The sequence below is a fragment of the Strix uralensis genome, chromosome 34 (genome assembly GCF_047716275.1).
Source record: "Strix uralensis isolate ZFMK-TIS-50842 chromosome 34, bStrUra1, whole genome shotgun sequence".
NCBI lineage: Eukaryota > Metazoa > Chordata > Aves > Strigiformes > Strigidae > Strix > Strix uralensis.
This window is the reverse complement of record NC_134005.1, coordinates 1,975,383-1,989,810: the sequence shown is the minus strand read 5'-3', so window position 1 is coordinate 1,989,810 and position 14,428 is coordinate 1,975,383.

Here is a 14,428-nt window from a genome sequence, read left to right as displayed (position 1 = left end):
ACGGGCTGGGTTTGTCCCTTCCCTGTGTCCCATTTACAGCTCTTGTTTTTTCTAATCTTCCTCTCCTTTGCTTCAAATCACAGACCCAGATGTTGGTGTTTGAAAGTGCCCTGCAGGAGAGGTACTGGACCTGCTGGGGCTTTAGATGACCGATTTGCTGTGAAGCCAGGAGCCAAGGAGACCCGTCCCACTGCAAATGGAGCTGCCAAGTGATGCCAGAAGCGGCAAATGCCAACCAAGCTGTGGTGGACCAGGTAAAGCACATGAGGTTCTTTTTTTCTTGGCCTGAAGAAGTTGGAGGGAAGGACCACTTGTGGCATTTAGCGTGGTCCTTGGAGCTGACCATGGGAGGATCTTGCTGGGCTGTGGGTGCTCAGGTATTGCCATGGTTTTAAATGTGTGAGATGCCCAGAAGTAGAGAGCTGCCATGTGCTTGGGCTCTGAAGGAGGCTCTGTGCCCTCCTTGGGTGGAGGAGAGGAGGGCCTGGTGCTCCCCAGCCTGTGGTGCCCCATGGCACTGGGTGGGATGGAGAGTGCCCTGGCAGGACCCTGCCAGCTGAGGAGAAGAGCTGGGTGTGGAGGAGGAGAGACTGACCCCTGCTCTGCCTCTGTGACTGTGAAAGGCCACTAAGCCCTGCTCCTACAGTGCGCTGGTACTGCAGCGTGTTTCTGCCCTCAATATGGTGGGGACTTAGGTGGTTTTTAGCTTCCAGAGGAAACACAAGGCCAGGAGAGTTAGGATTAAGGTAGAGTGAGCCCCAGAACTATCGAAGCATCCTGTAACTGTGTAGGTGATCGGTGCCCTTGAAAACTGTCCACTTTCTTGTTTAGGCTGAGATGCCTAAGGGCAGTACCCTGCTGGGTCAGGCCTGAACCTCCATCCAGAATGGACCCATCTTCCTGTGGCATTGTCTGCTGGCAGTCACAGCCTCACAGTTACTGCCTTGCTAACCTCCATGTCAGAGATTCCCTTTGAGCTGTGATTAACTTCTTGAGGCTTGTAAATTTTCTTCTGCATTTACACAAAGACAGCTGGCTGGATTGAATGGTTTCATAGTACTACAGAAAAAGAAAACCTAGGAGGCATTACATTTGTTGGGGCCAAGGACTTTGCTTTGTTTCAAAAAGCAGTGGGGAAAAAACAATTTACTCTTTTTGGATTTCATGGCTGCACCACTAATGTCAGGGTGTGCAAAATGTAGGCATTTGAGATACTGTCTTGATTTAGAAAAGGAGTAGAGAACCAGCTCAGGGTTTGGAAGTGGGATGTAAAATAAACAGGAAGTGAGGAAAAAAATTGATTCCGAACATGGGAATAAAAAAGGAGAAAGCAAACCCAGGGCTGTGTGTTGAGGTGTGTGCTACCAAAAAAAATCAATGTTCTCCCCTGCGATGTGGGATTGCACTGCTCAGAGGAAGGCAGGGGAAACATGGCTGAAAGGAGCCAACTTTATTTCCCTTCTTTCTCAGAAGAAAACAAGTACAAGCCCTGCTTGGATTAGAGAGGATTATGGGCTGCCCATTTGGGAATTCATGATTGGGACTTCATGATGATGCAGTTGGGTAAGTGATCTCACTGCAGTTATTTGGTAGGAAACCTTTTGATAGCATCTAAAAGGGTTTGAGTGTCGCAGTCAGTCCCTTCGTTGAGCGCTGGAGTTCTTCCTTCATGGGTTAAAAGAGGGGAAGGGAATGCTCCCATGGATGGTGTAAGCTGTCTGTGCCAGCACTGCCCTCCTCTCCCTGGGCCCTCACTGTCCCTGGGGCAGCCCTTGTCTTTGTCTTTGCTGCAGCTCCGTGTCCTCTGCAAGACACCAGCTGTGCCCAGTTATTCTGTGGATTTGATCTGGTGAGTGCAGCACTGATGCCAGGAAAGATGTTTCTGATGGGCCTGTGTCACCCCCCAGGGGCTCTGGTCCTGGTGTCCAGAGCTGGGCAGTGCCTGTGCTGGGGCTTTGTCTCGGAGCCTGCAGCAGGGCTGCGGGGGGATGCAGGCTGATGGTGCCCTGTGTCCTTCTGGCACTGCAGCAAGAGGGAGGTTAATAATGCCACACGCCTGCTGCTGCTCGTGTGTTTCTGCAGGAGGATGAGAGCTGTCAGCAGCATTTCCCAGGGCATGGATTTTCAGCCCTGTAGAGCGGTTCCCTGTATGAACCAACAGTTCCCTGTGCCTCTGAAGAGAGCAGGGCCAGCAGCCTGTTTCGGTCAGACCCTGCTAGGATGGAGGAGGGTGGCTTGTCTGAAGTGCTGAGGGGGCTGGCTTGCTTCTGTGCTGGGCTGTGTGCCAGTGTGATCCCCTCTCCACGCCCTGGGCTGCTCCACATGTGTCCTCTTGGAGTCAGAAACGCAGGCAGCCAGCTGAGAGCCAAGTGTGAGTTGGGAACGATGGCTCCAAGCTGAGCTTACTGGTGACAGCTGGATATTGTGCAGGAAAACAGAGGGGAGCTCATGGGGCAGAGAGAGTGTTGGCAAGGGAAGAGGGGCTTGTTGGTCCCTGAGGGAGCAGAGGTGGGTATGTCCAACCCCAGGAATGGAGAAGGGGGCAGCGACATAAACCCCGTACATCCTCTGAGTCCATGGTCCTGAGCATCCATGGTGCTGTGAATTTCAGCTTCTGGGCTCTCTTTGTGAAAGCGTGGGTCTCCCCTGGGGACAGATGGCTGATGCTTCCTTTTGTGGCTGGCCTGCAAGCCTTCTTGGAACCGATAAGCCCGGTCATTGGGAAGAAGCCTGGAAGAGACTTGGTCCTCCCTCCACTTCCCTGTCTCAGCTGCACCCGGGTACCTGGGCAGGGAGCTCTGTGAGAGGGGGGGTCTGTCTGAGGAATTTTCCATCTCCAGGCATGGTGAGGGCCAGGACTGGGTCAGAGAGCGGAACGGGGTCAGCAAGGGACTGTCTGTAGCCGCTGCCCCGTGCCGGGGTAACGCACCCGGGGCTGTGGCTGTGCTGGAGCCGGGCGGGTGTGCTGGAGGCGGTTTCAGGCCCTGCTGGCTGTGCTCACTGGGGGCTTTGGGCACTGAGCATCCCTGTCCCCTCTGACCCCGTGTCCCGGAGCTGCTCCCCCCCCCCCCCCCCCCACCCGCCGCCACATCCCCGCCGTTGCCATGGCAGTGTTGGGGCTGGCCGGGATGCCCAGTTGCCCTGGCAATGGGGGAAACAGCCCGTCTGGCATCGGGGATCCTCCCGTGAGTGTGTCCGCACGGCCCGTGCAGAGAGGGAGAGGTGGGGGATGCTGGGGGGTAGTGTCTGCGTCCCCTCCCCGGCTGAAAGCCGGAGGGCGGCTCTGGCTGCCGGTGCTGCCAGGCGGCTCAGCCGCGGGCAGGGGGGGCTTGGGAGCGGGGCAGAGCAGGGAGCGGGGCTGCGGGGGAGCTCGGGGGGGACAGTGGCACCCCCTGCCCCATGCCGCGGGGCTGGGGACATCCCTTGTGCGAGAGGGGGGTGCCTGGGGCAGGGGGGCCTCGGTCCTGCCCAACCTCTGCTGGCCGCGGGCTGCGCTCGCCCTCCTGTGGGATCTGTGTCCCTGCACGGCAGCCGCTGGTCTGGGGAGGGTCTGAGGGGGGAGGTTGCCCCGGAGCACAGGGCGGGGGTCTCTTGTGCAGGGCGAGAGGCACCTGGAGGCTGCAGCACTTTCCCTGTCCGGGGGCTGGGAGCTGGAGCCCCTTCTCCCCCCGAGCAGAGCCGGGCAGGGAGCAAGCTTTGCTGCCGGAGAGGGGACGTGCCGGCCTGTCTCCCTTTCTTCCCCGGGGGTGCGGCTGTGAGTGCACCCGGGCTGGGGGTGAAACGTGGAGGGGACGGGGGCTGCCTGCCTCGCTGCTGCTGGCCTTGCCCGCCTTGGTTTGCACAGGGCCTTTGGGCTGTTTTGGCCTGGAATCTCTTTTGCACGGTGTGTACCTGAGGGCTTAGCTTCTTCTTGCTCTGTCTATACAATGCTGTGGAGGCTGAGGATGAAAAATGCAGCAGGTGGCCTAGCTGGGAGGGACTGCAAAGCCAACTCCCCCTCCCTGTCCTTTCCCTGCATTTGAAATCCGTAGGTGATTTTCTGAGCAGCAGTTCCTGCGTACATCCAGGGAAAGGAGTGGTGGGCTTGGCAGTGCTAGGACTACAGCTGCACTCGATGATCTTAAAGGTCTTTTCCAGCCTAAACGATTCTATGAGATATGGTCCAGATGCCAGAAAAAGGGTAAATAAAAAGGGAGATGCAAAGTTGCCAATCCAGGATAGCAGAGATCGGATGCTGGGAAGGGGAAAATGGTGCTGTAAATACTTAAGGCAGGAGCCACAGCTGAATCTCCAGCAGACCCTTGAAGGGACCCTTGGTGCATCTCACTGTCAGCTGAGAGATGAAGTTCATTAAAAGAAATAGTTGTGGCTCTTTTACTGTACCCACAGCAAAAGGCTGTTTTGGCTCAGGGAATATTTTTACGGAGTTTTACTTCTATGAATCTTAACTCTGCCACTTAAATATGGTCTAATGATGAAACAGTGTGGGGCGGCCTTATGTTCTCCACTTAGGAAGGGTGCCACAGCCTGGAGACACAGGTGTATCCTTTGGGTCTGCAGTGAATGGGATTCTAGATTTTCAAAGTGTCACTGTTACACCTTCCAGGTTTGCCTAGTCATGGCCACTGGGAAGATTCATCGGTCCATGGGGTCCTCCAAAATGGCTGATGGACTCCAGAGTAAGGTGGCAGTACGTCGTTATCCGAAGCTGGTCAGAGAGGCAGAGCAGCGTGTGCCTGTAAGTACCTGCTGGGGGCCGGGTAGGAGCTGGGTTAAGGCTGGCAGCTGCCCCTGTCCCTCCTCTGCCTTCCCCTCCCGTTGTCAGGGTGCTGTGGAGCCAGGCACCACCTCCCCACCTCTTTGCTGCCGTGCTTCTGTTGGAGGGGGCTGTCATGGTGCAGTGGGGGGTGGACTGTGTTGCTTCAGGGAAAGTCCAGGGTCTTTCCTGAACGTGCCAGTGGAGCCGAGATAAGGGAATGTACTGGGCATTGCACGGGAACAGCTGAAGCACAAACGTGCTTCCTTCCGTCCTCTTTGCTGTGTGGGCAGTAACATCTTCTGTCCCGTGGGCATACCTGCCAGTGCTGCTCTGGCCACGCCGCTGGGCAGCTGGGCATGTGGTGGGCTGCTCAAACCGCCTGGAGTCTTGACAGGACACGGCTGTCCCAGATAGAACAGCTTCCAAAAGAGTTGTTTCATGGTGTCTCGTGTCCTGTGTGGAGCACAGATGCAGCCCTGCAAACAGCAGTGGATTCAGGGCGATTCCTCCTTCCCACCCACAACTGTCCCCTTTGCTGGCTGGAGCTCCCTTCACTGGAGGTGACCCAGTGCTGAGGCTCTGTCAAGGAGACATCTCTGTATCCTTCTGTGGAGGGGTCTGTGAGGCCAGAACAGAGGGAAAAGGAGTGCTAATGGAAAAGAAATAACGAAAACTTGGACCCATTCCTCTCCACCTCAGCCTTGGCACAACACTGCTTTTCTGCTTTCCTCTGACTCACCCAGCAGTGCCATCTCCACCTGCGTGTTGGTTGTGAGCACTGTGCAAGGGTGGAGTTAGGGGATCTCTGATAACTCCTCCCCGCTCTCTTCAAAGGTCTCTGGCTCAATCCAGCAAAACGCAAGAGGGAACAAATACCCGAAGAGCAGAAATCCCCCAACATGTCACATCACCTCATGAAGGAGAAGCTAATGGGACAGAGCCACTTGCTTAGAGCGTGTGTATTCCACTCTATATCATTAATTTACCGATGTTAAATATTTCAGCAGGTAATTTACGGGACTTCCAGGACTATCCTAGTGGCTGTGATCACAGATTACTCATCAGTGGCACTTGAACGAGAAAAGTCTTTCTGCAGAAAGGCATTTCTGTAGCTCTTGCTGGTGTTTTGCATTTCAGCTGACTCCCTCTGCCTTCCTGAAGGAGATGTCTCTTACCACCAAGCAGAGGCTGGCCAGCACCCGGGAGATGAGGCGGCCCCGGATTACGCAGCTTCTAGACATGGGTGAAACCTCCCATCACAAGGTAGCCTTTTCCTGCCCTTTTCCTTGCTGCTTGATGTGACATTTGAAGAGGGTGTGTGTTTGTGACAGGCGTGCCTCGGGCTCATCTGAATACCTCAGTGGCTAGGGCCTGTTGTCTTTTCAAACTGCTGGTGGTGGTGGAGTTCCTTCTGCTGGGAAAGGTAGAATGCTTTTCCCTGGTGAGAGGTTGGAAGTGCTGGTCTGCACTACGTCAATATAAATAACCTCTGCTGAAGTTGGTGGGTTTTGCTGGAGTTTAGCTGATACTGGGGAAGGCTGGGGCAGGCCACAAGGGCTCGAGCTTGCCATTTTCCATCCTCCTGGTGAAATAGCCACCTCGTGCTTTGGTGTAGTCACTGTCAAACGCTTGGGGTCATGGGACTCCCTCAACGGTGGCAGCATTGCCCCTTGAAGGCTGAGGGCCTATAGAAATTACTCAAGATTTAACAAAACCAGGTGCATTAATGTTTTGGGTTGGAACGATGTGTGGGACCTTTACAGGGTGTTAGATTTTGCAGGCTGCCAGATACACAGGGGAATCGCCCTGGGCGGAGGGGAGTGGAAGTGCGTTCTCTGGATCACTTAGATGTATGTTTAAGCTGCCTTTCTCACAGGACTGCTCACTGTAGCACACAGTCCAAACGGGTGGATCGCTGAGGTAGGCTGTGAGTGGAAAATTGCCAGCAAGAGACCTGTAACCAATTGGTTAAGGATTGCCCTAGGCAGCACAGGAGGCTGGGAACGCATCAGATGAGCGCACACGTAACTGGCAGCGTGCTGCAGGCACGAGCTGCCGTGTGAGCGTGGCTCCTGTGGAGCAGCAGGAGGCCTGCCTGGGTCTTTTGAGTGGGAACAGTGCAGCTGGGAGAGGGGAGACAAAGCAGGGAGGAATTTTCTCAAGTATTGCCTCTGCTCTGTGAACATTGGCTGTTTGTGTATAGTTTCAGACATGCTTCTGCAGTGGTATTAAATGAAATGGCAATAATGGAATACAATAAAGCATCTATTTAAAGCCTGTGGAAAAAGGAGATACCAAGTCCACTCTTACTGAAGTTGCCCAGTAATGCTGAGAAAAGAGCTAAACCTCACCACTCTCCAGCATTCACCTCCTTTGTCTTTTTCCCAACTACTGTGTTACTTTCTTTTTAGCCTTACCTCCTCTGGTAGTGTTGTCTTCTAACTGGTTTCTAGGCTCTCTATCAAAAAAGATATTTAGGGATGTGTGGGACTCGGTCTCTCTGTCTCAGAGTAAAGATCATCCCAAAATTGTTTCCCGTGGAGTCTCGTGTAAATTCTTGGGTTTCGCTTGCTCCATGAGTGCTCGTGGCTCTTCCAGGAAGTGCTCTGGAGCTGTGTGACCACGTCAGCACAGGGCTCTGCTGGCAGTAAGCGCTGCCTTGCATTCTGGAGAAGGAAACCTGGAGGAACACCCGCCAAAAGAGCTTCTTAGCTTGAGCCTTCTCAGTGTGGTCCAGAAACTTTTGATCAGCTCAGAACACAGGTGGGGGGCTGTTTCCTTGCGTGAGCCACGCGGACGTACTCACCAAGAGACTGTACTCCACTGGAGATCGGTGTAGGATTCTTTCATGAATGTTTCTCCCAGCAGCTGACCCTCCTCTCACCGCTCTGTCTTGCCTCTCCAGTTCTCAGCAGTTGACCTGGAACAGAGCTTGTTTCAGCCTTTTCCTTCAGAGGTGGTATTCCAGAACTACGTCCCCTTCGAGGCCTACGAAGTGCCACTGATTCTGAGGAACACTGACAAGGTAAGTGCTGGGATGCGGAGGTTTAACACTGTGCTGGAAGAGGAGAGCAGTGTAATTCCTGTGGTTTACAGCATAACAAGTTATCTGCTGCAGCACAGCACACCCAGAATAAAATGTCTCACCACCTTTATTCTGCAAGACGGTGGAAATCTTCCCCCCCTGATTTTGGCCACGCATTGGTGGTATCTAACGCAAAGGAGCTTTTCTAGTCGGCGTCCTTCCCCTTGAAAGCCCTGGATTGATGGGAACGTTGAGCGTTGTACAGTTCTTACCTGCTCTCCTGCTTTACCTCGAGTGTGCACCATGTGCTGGTGGCTCCCTGGTTAATCTCGGTTTCTGGCAGGGCACCTCTGCCTCTCACAGCCTGTTTAGCTGCCTCTGTGCAGCTCACTGTCAAGGCCCAGGGCTTGAGCCTTCTCCACTTCATGCTGGAGGGAGTTATGGTTAGTGGCATTAGCACTCCAGGAAGGGTGTTTTGAAGCAGCAGGGGAAACGGACTGACTTAGCAGAAGCAGTGGGAGGCCTTTAGGTGCCACTTTAGGCTCCTGCTAAACTTAATGCAGTTCTGCTCAGGTTTTTCTAAGCAAGGTGGCTCTCTGCTTTCCCTTCGGAGAACCACAGCACATCCAGAGTAATGTTCTCTTGAAGGTCTCCACCTTTACTTGAAAAAATTGTGATCGTTTTGAGATTTCCCAGGAAAGTTGAGAAGGGAGAAGCTGAAAAATGCCAGCAATGTTGTTGCATTGTAAAGAGGAAAATTGAGACCTTTTGGATTTTGGCAGGGGAAACGTTTGCTTGAATGAGTCATGTGCCAAGAGCAGCTGGTGGGAAAAGGCAGGAGGGAGGAAAGGAGCTGAGTGGGAAAGTGCTCTGGGAGAGAACATTGTACGTGCAAGGGTTTCTCTTGACACGTAAGAGTAAGTGTGCTGGAAGCAGAGAATGTTCAGAAAAAGAAAGGTGTAATTAAAGATACTGTTCTGTAATGAAGAGTAAGATGTGTACGTGAGAGGAGGGCAGGACGGGCAGAGGGAAGTGTCCGTGAGAGCACGTGAATTAACCCCCCCTCCAAATCTACCAGTCTTGTTGGAAAACAAACAAGCGGACAAAAAAAGCTGTCAGGGCATGTTGCAGGTGGGGGAAGAGCAAGAGAAGTCAGAGTATATTCTGAGGGAACAGGTTTTGACAGGGACATGGTTGAAAATGGAAGACCCTTTGGCAAAGACAGTCGCAGGGTGGTCCCTCATGTTATAGACTATCTTGCCAAAATGATGCAAGTTAGGACAAATTAAATTTCAACTATTTATTTTAGCAAGCGGCAATAAGCAAAACAGCGCTGGGCGGCCGGGGAGTCCCTGCTCCACCAACGGCGCGCGTTCACTTCCCGAGGGTCCGTCTTTTTTATATCCTCCGCCTTCCGTTATCGGGTCTCTCTGAGAGGTGTACCCTGCGTCTGCGCACTTTGCAGCTAGGGGGTCGCTCCATCCGGGTCTTCCTCACGTCACCAGCTTCTCGTATTTCCTGCTTTCCTGAGAGTGGCTCACAAAGCTTTTGTTTATATCTTACAGAGTACAGACACTACCCCTTCTACCCCTTTGTCCTTCTCCCCTTTGTCTTTCTCCCCTTTGTCCTTTTCCCCTTCTCCCTCTTTTCAGTCTTTTGCACAATAGGAGTCCCTGCTTCAGCATTTCAACTTAGATAAGCACTTGCAGTCAGTCGTTACACAATGTAATAGTTAAGACTAAGCTTAGGCTTACATAGTTCATGGAATAACATGTCACGAGCTCCCGGTATCTTTAATGGAATTTGATGAACAAACAATTTACTGTCTATCACAATTCCCCATTTTTCTTTTTATCATTTTGTTCATCAAATCATTGCAATTCTTGTTGACTTAACAGGAGAGTTTTTTTCAATTTAAAGTCGTCATCTAATTGGTCGTTTTTGGCTTTAATGAGTATTGGACGGGTGACAGACATCAGATATGTTACCCGCTGCATCATTCTCCAAGTTATGACATATAATATTATTGACAAAGTCAAACTGATCAAAATTAATATCAAGAGAACCACGATGGGGTGACACAACTTATTCAAGATGCCTGTAGCAGTAGGTGACCATCCAAAAGGGTGTCCCACCAGTCATGTTCTGCATTCTTTTTTGCTCTTTCCAAGACTCGGTGTATTTCCTCCACATTGTGATGAACAGTTATTAGAGTTTTCTGTCCGTTTTCTCTAACTTTCTCTAAAATCTCAACTAAGTCGTTGTGTTGAAGTAACTGCTTAACCAAAGTGAGATTCATTCCAATGGGTGTAGGTTGTAAATTATGTATTAACCTATAATTGGATTGCAGGAGTTGGTGAGACATGACCGGGGCTAAATAGGAAAAGTCACATCTGATTATCTTTGTGAAATTGCAAACACAGAGATTTGAATAATTTTTAGTCTCTGCTATGACCTTGTCTACGGTTAAGAATTCACAAACCGTCCTCAAACATACACAACCTTTGCCGATATATATGAGTACTGTTTTAGGACTTTCATTGGGATGGACCTCAAAGTGGTAAATATTTTGTTCGGTATCTAAACAAATATCTTGTGCCTCAATTGCATTGCCTTCACAAATGAATCCTTGTTGTTCCCGTACAATGCAAGACTCCAGATTGACAGTTTGCCATTTTTCGTTTACCTTTCGGGCCCATAGTCTATGCTCAGAAGGATAGAGTATGGTCCCGTTGTGATTCAGCCCTAATGCAATGATAGGATAAATTTGGTATACGGTGGCATTGTAAATAGTGAGTATAAAGGTAGTAGCTGTGTTTGTGATGGGGTCATAGGTAAAGTTTACCAGGTTCCACCAGGATTGGAGTCTCCTTTCAAAATCAGTGGCACTGTCCCAAATTATTCTCTGAATTTCAGTAGGAAGAATACCTTCTTCACCTTCTCTTATAATTGAGGCAACTATCGACTGCATCCATATTTGAGCCTGGATACAGCTGAGAGCCAAAGAGAGGTTATTTTGGAGCACACTGAGTGCATCTGTAATCAATTCATGATCCTTTATATTTACCTTTTCCCCTTTTGGTAATATATTTGACAACAGCCACTGGTTAGCCCCCAAAGCCAATAAGGAAGATCGCAAAGGCCGTTGTATATTAGTTAAATCACTAATTGAGGTAGCCAACTTGTTCATTATCACCTCCGAATCAATACTATTGAAAACTCCCAATCCTGTTCCCAAAGCACCGGTTAGGTCTCTCTGCATTCTTTTTGTGTGAGGAGTTCGTTTTTGCAGCCAGGTTGTCCATCCCTCGTAAGAAGTCTTTAGGAAAGGTGAACAGGCTGGCTGAATGTTTGAAACATTATTTTGCATCAGCAATTCAACTTGTTTGAGAGACCACGCTGGGTTAAACAGCATTTGTTGCTGACCTGTATTTCTAATTGCATATGGTCCAATTCCAAAGATTCTTGGGCTAAGCACGACCGTTGGTTGTGTTGGAACAGTATGAGCAGGAGTAGTTGTAGTTTCCTCCTGTATGTTCAGTGGGAATCGGAAAGATATAGCTTGATCCCCTGACCTGGTCCCTCCCAAACAAACTATGGACACCGGTTGGGTTGCAGTAAATGCATACCAACAGGCCTCCGACTCACAACGGGTTTGAGCTATTTTAGATTCTGTCTTGTCTCTGATAACGATTTGAGTCAAAGGGGGTTGACTGACGGTTTGAATCAAAGGGTACCGACTTGTTATCACACTTACATTGAATACTCTGCAGCCTATCTGTATCTCATCTCCTTTTTTAGCTGTCCAGGTATGGGATGAATTCTCCCATTTATATGTTTGTAGTGTTAGGTTATTGCTTAGTATGGCGGTTGCTAACTCTGTCCCATACAAATCTGCACCCATACGTCCTGTATGTCCATAATAAGCGTCTGCCCAAGGCCATATAATTTGGTTAGTTAGGGTATGTTCAAAAGGTTGGTGGGATTGGTTAGTCGTTCTAGCCCACCCTGGTGGTGTATTCATTGTGGCTAATACACCTAGCCAGACTATCCAATAGCTCCAACAGAAGGCTGGCGGGATTCTATAGATTTGCGTAGTTTTTCTTAGTCTCTTTTGTATCGGGGTGTTTGGCACTCTCGTCTGGCCCTTCTCCCTCAGGGGCCCTTTTCTCCTCAGAGTAGGGCAGTAAAGTTTTTCCCACTTTGGTACGTCTCTGCCTCCTCTGCCTACTCTGTTGCTTAGAGCAGCAGGGTGTTCCATCTTCTCGGCAGCAGCCGTATTCTTCAGGGGTACGTTTGTCTCTACTCCGGGACACATAGGTCTCCCAGTTTTTAGCTTTGACCTCGAGTCCATGACAGGGGACCCAGGGGATCTGCTTTCTACAGATCACCCTTAGGATCTGTGGGTGATATTCAGTAGGCCAATTAGGGTGAGTGCACTCTATTTCGGGATTTATCCCTTTAGTAAATATTTTCCACCAAGTTTTAGAATCTTCAATTATTTTCCCGTTTTTACTCCAATTTTTAGGGACTGATTAGTTAATCTCCGTTCTCATTGATAACACTGATTACAACTAGACTGGAGATTTATTCCATGTGCATTATGAATCCCCCAGCCTTCTTTACATACATTACACTTTACACTTTATGCATATAAAAGGAAAACAAATACAAGTTTCAATTGGACAAAATATCAGGGTCTCACTCATCGAGTCCTTCGTAGGTTCTTATCTCACAATGTGTAGAGAGTTCTTTCAGGTTTTCCGAAGGGTGACTCGTAGATCCCCAGGAGGGCTGGTCACTTTCCAGGCCGAATCCTGTATAGGTCCCTTTACCCGGCTTGCGTGTGTCCACCCCTTCTCAGCAGTCCGAACAGCAGTTTCTGTAGTGACAAGAGCAACATAGGGTCCTTCCCAACGGGGGGATCAAGGAAGATTCTTTCCATGATTTGATCAGTACTTTATCTCCTGGTTGGATTTGATGCATGGCCACATCCAATGGAGGCCTTTGCACTACCATCCCCCGGGCCTGCAGTTGTTTTCCTCTTGCCATTAGCTGTATCAGGTAGGATTTTATCTTTAATTCTTCAAGTTGGGGGTGATCCGGTGGCATTTCTAAATCATAGGGCATCCCATATAGCATTTCAAAGGGAGAAATGCCAACATCGGTTCGGGGCTGAGTTCTGATATTTAACAATGCTGAAGGGAGACACTTTACCCATGACATTTTGGTTTCTAACATTAATTTGGTAAGTTGTTTTTTTTATTTCTCCGTTCATACGTTCAACTTTCCCTGAGCTCTGCGGGTGCCACGGAGTGTGGTACTGCCACTGTGTACCCAGGGCAGCCAAAGTCTCTCTGGCTACTCTGGATACAAAGCGTGGACCCCTATCTGAGTCTATTGCTTCTATTGCTCCATACCGAGGTATAATTTCTTCAAGTAATATCCTTGTTACTGTGTGAGCTGTGGCCCAGGCTGTGGGAAAGGCTTCTACGAATTGGGTTAAATGATCTATAATTACTAATAAGTATTTATACCTCCCCACCTTTGGTAATTCGGTGAGGTCTATTTGTATTCTTGCGAAAGGTCTATGAGCCAATTCTCGCCCCCCCATATATTTGTTTTCTTATTTGGTGTTTATTTACTTTTTACAAACCATTCCCCTATCACTTGTTTGGTTATATCATATATCCCAATGAACATGTATTTAGTTGTAAATTGATCCACTAATGCCTGAATTCCCCAATGAGTGTTTTTATGGAATTGCTGCATTATCTTGGTAGCTATGGGTTTTGGGAGAACTTCTCGGCCGTCCGGGAGTTCCCATGTTCCACTAGCTTTCTGTTTAATCCCCATTTGATTTAATTTTACTTGTTCTTGAACTGTAAAGCTTAAAATTTCATAGGGTTTTCCATGAAAAACAAACAAACAAACAAACAAACCACCACTTAAACCCTGGTCTTTCACATATACATCCTATGCCGTCTACCCCGAAATCGTCCCAGCAAGCATAACAGGGGAGGTAATTATCTCCACAATTAACACACCGCTGTCTGGCCTCTATCGGATCATCCAAGTGCAGTGCTGATAGCGCTGCTCTCTTTGCCTCTTGATCAGCAAGGTTATTCCCCCGTACTAAAGGACTGAGCCCCCTCTGGTGTCCTTTTACGTGTACTACCGCAATTTCGCTGGGCCCCCGTATAGCTTGCAAAATTTGTGATATTAACTCCTGATGTACTAGGGCCTTCCCCCGAGAATTGATTAAGCCTCTCTCTTCCCATATTTTCCCAAAGGTATGTACTGCTCCGAAGGCATATCTAGAATCGGTGTATATAGTTCCCACTTTTCCTTTTAGTAATTGCAAAGCCTTTAATACTGCATATCATTCGCATGCCTGTGCTCACCAGCTGGGATTCAAGGGTCCTGATTCTATCACCTTAAAAGTTTTTCCATCAATTATGGCATACCCTGTTTTTCTTTTTCCTTCTACCACTCGAGAGGATCCATCTACAAATAATTTTTCTCCTTTCCCTAATTCCTCTTCTTCCAAATCTGGTCTTATCTTAGTCTGCTCCTCGATGTTACGGAGGCAATCATGAAAAAGATTTTGACTAGGTTCTCCATACAAAAATTGGGCTGGATTT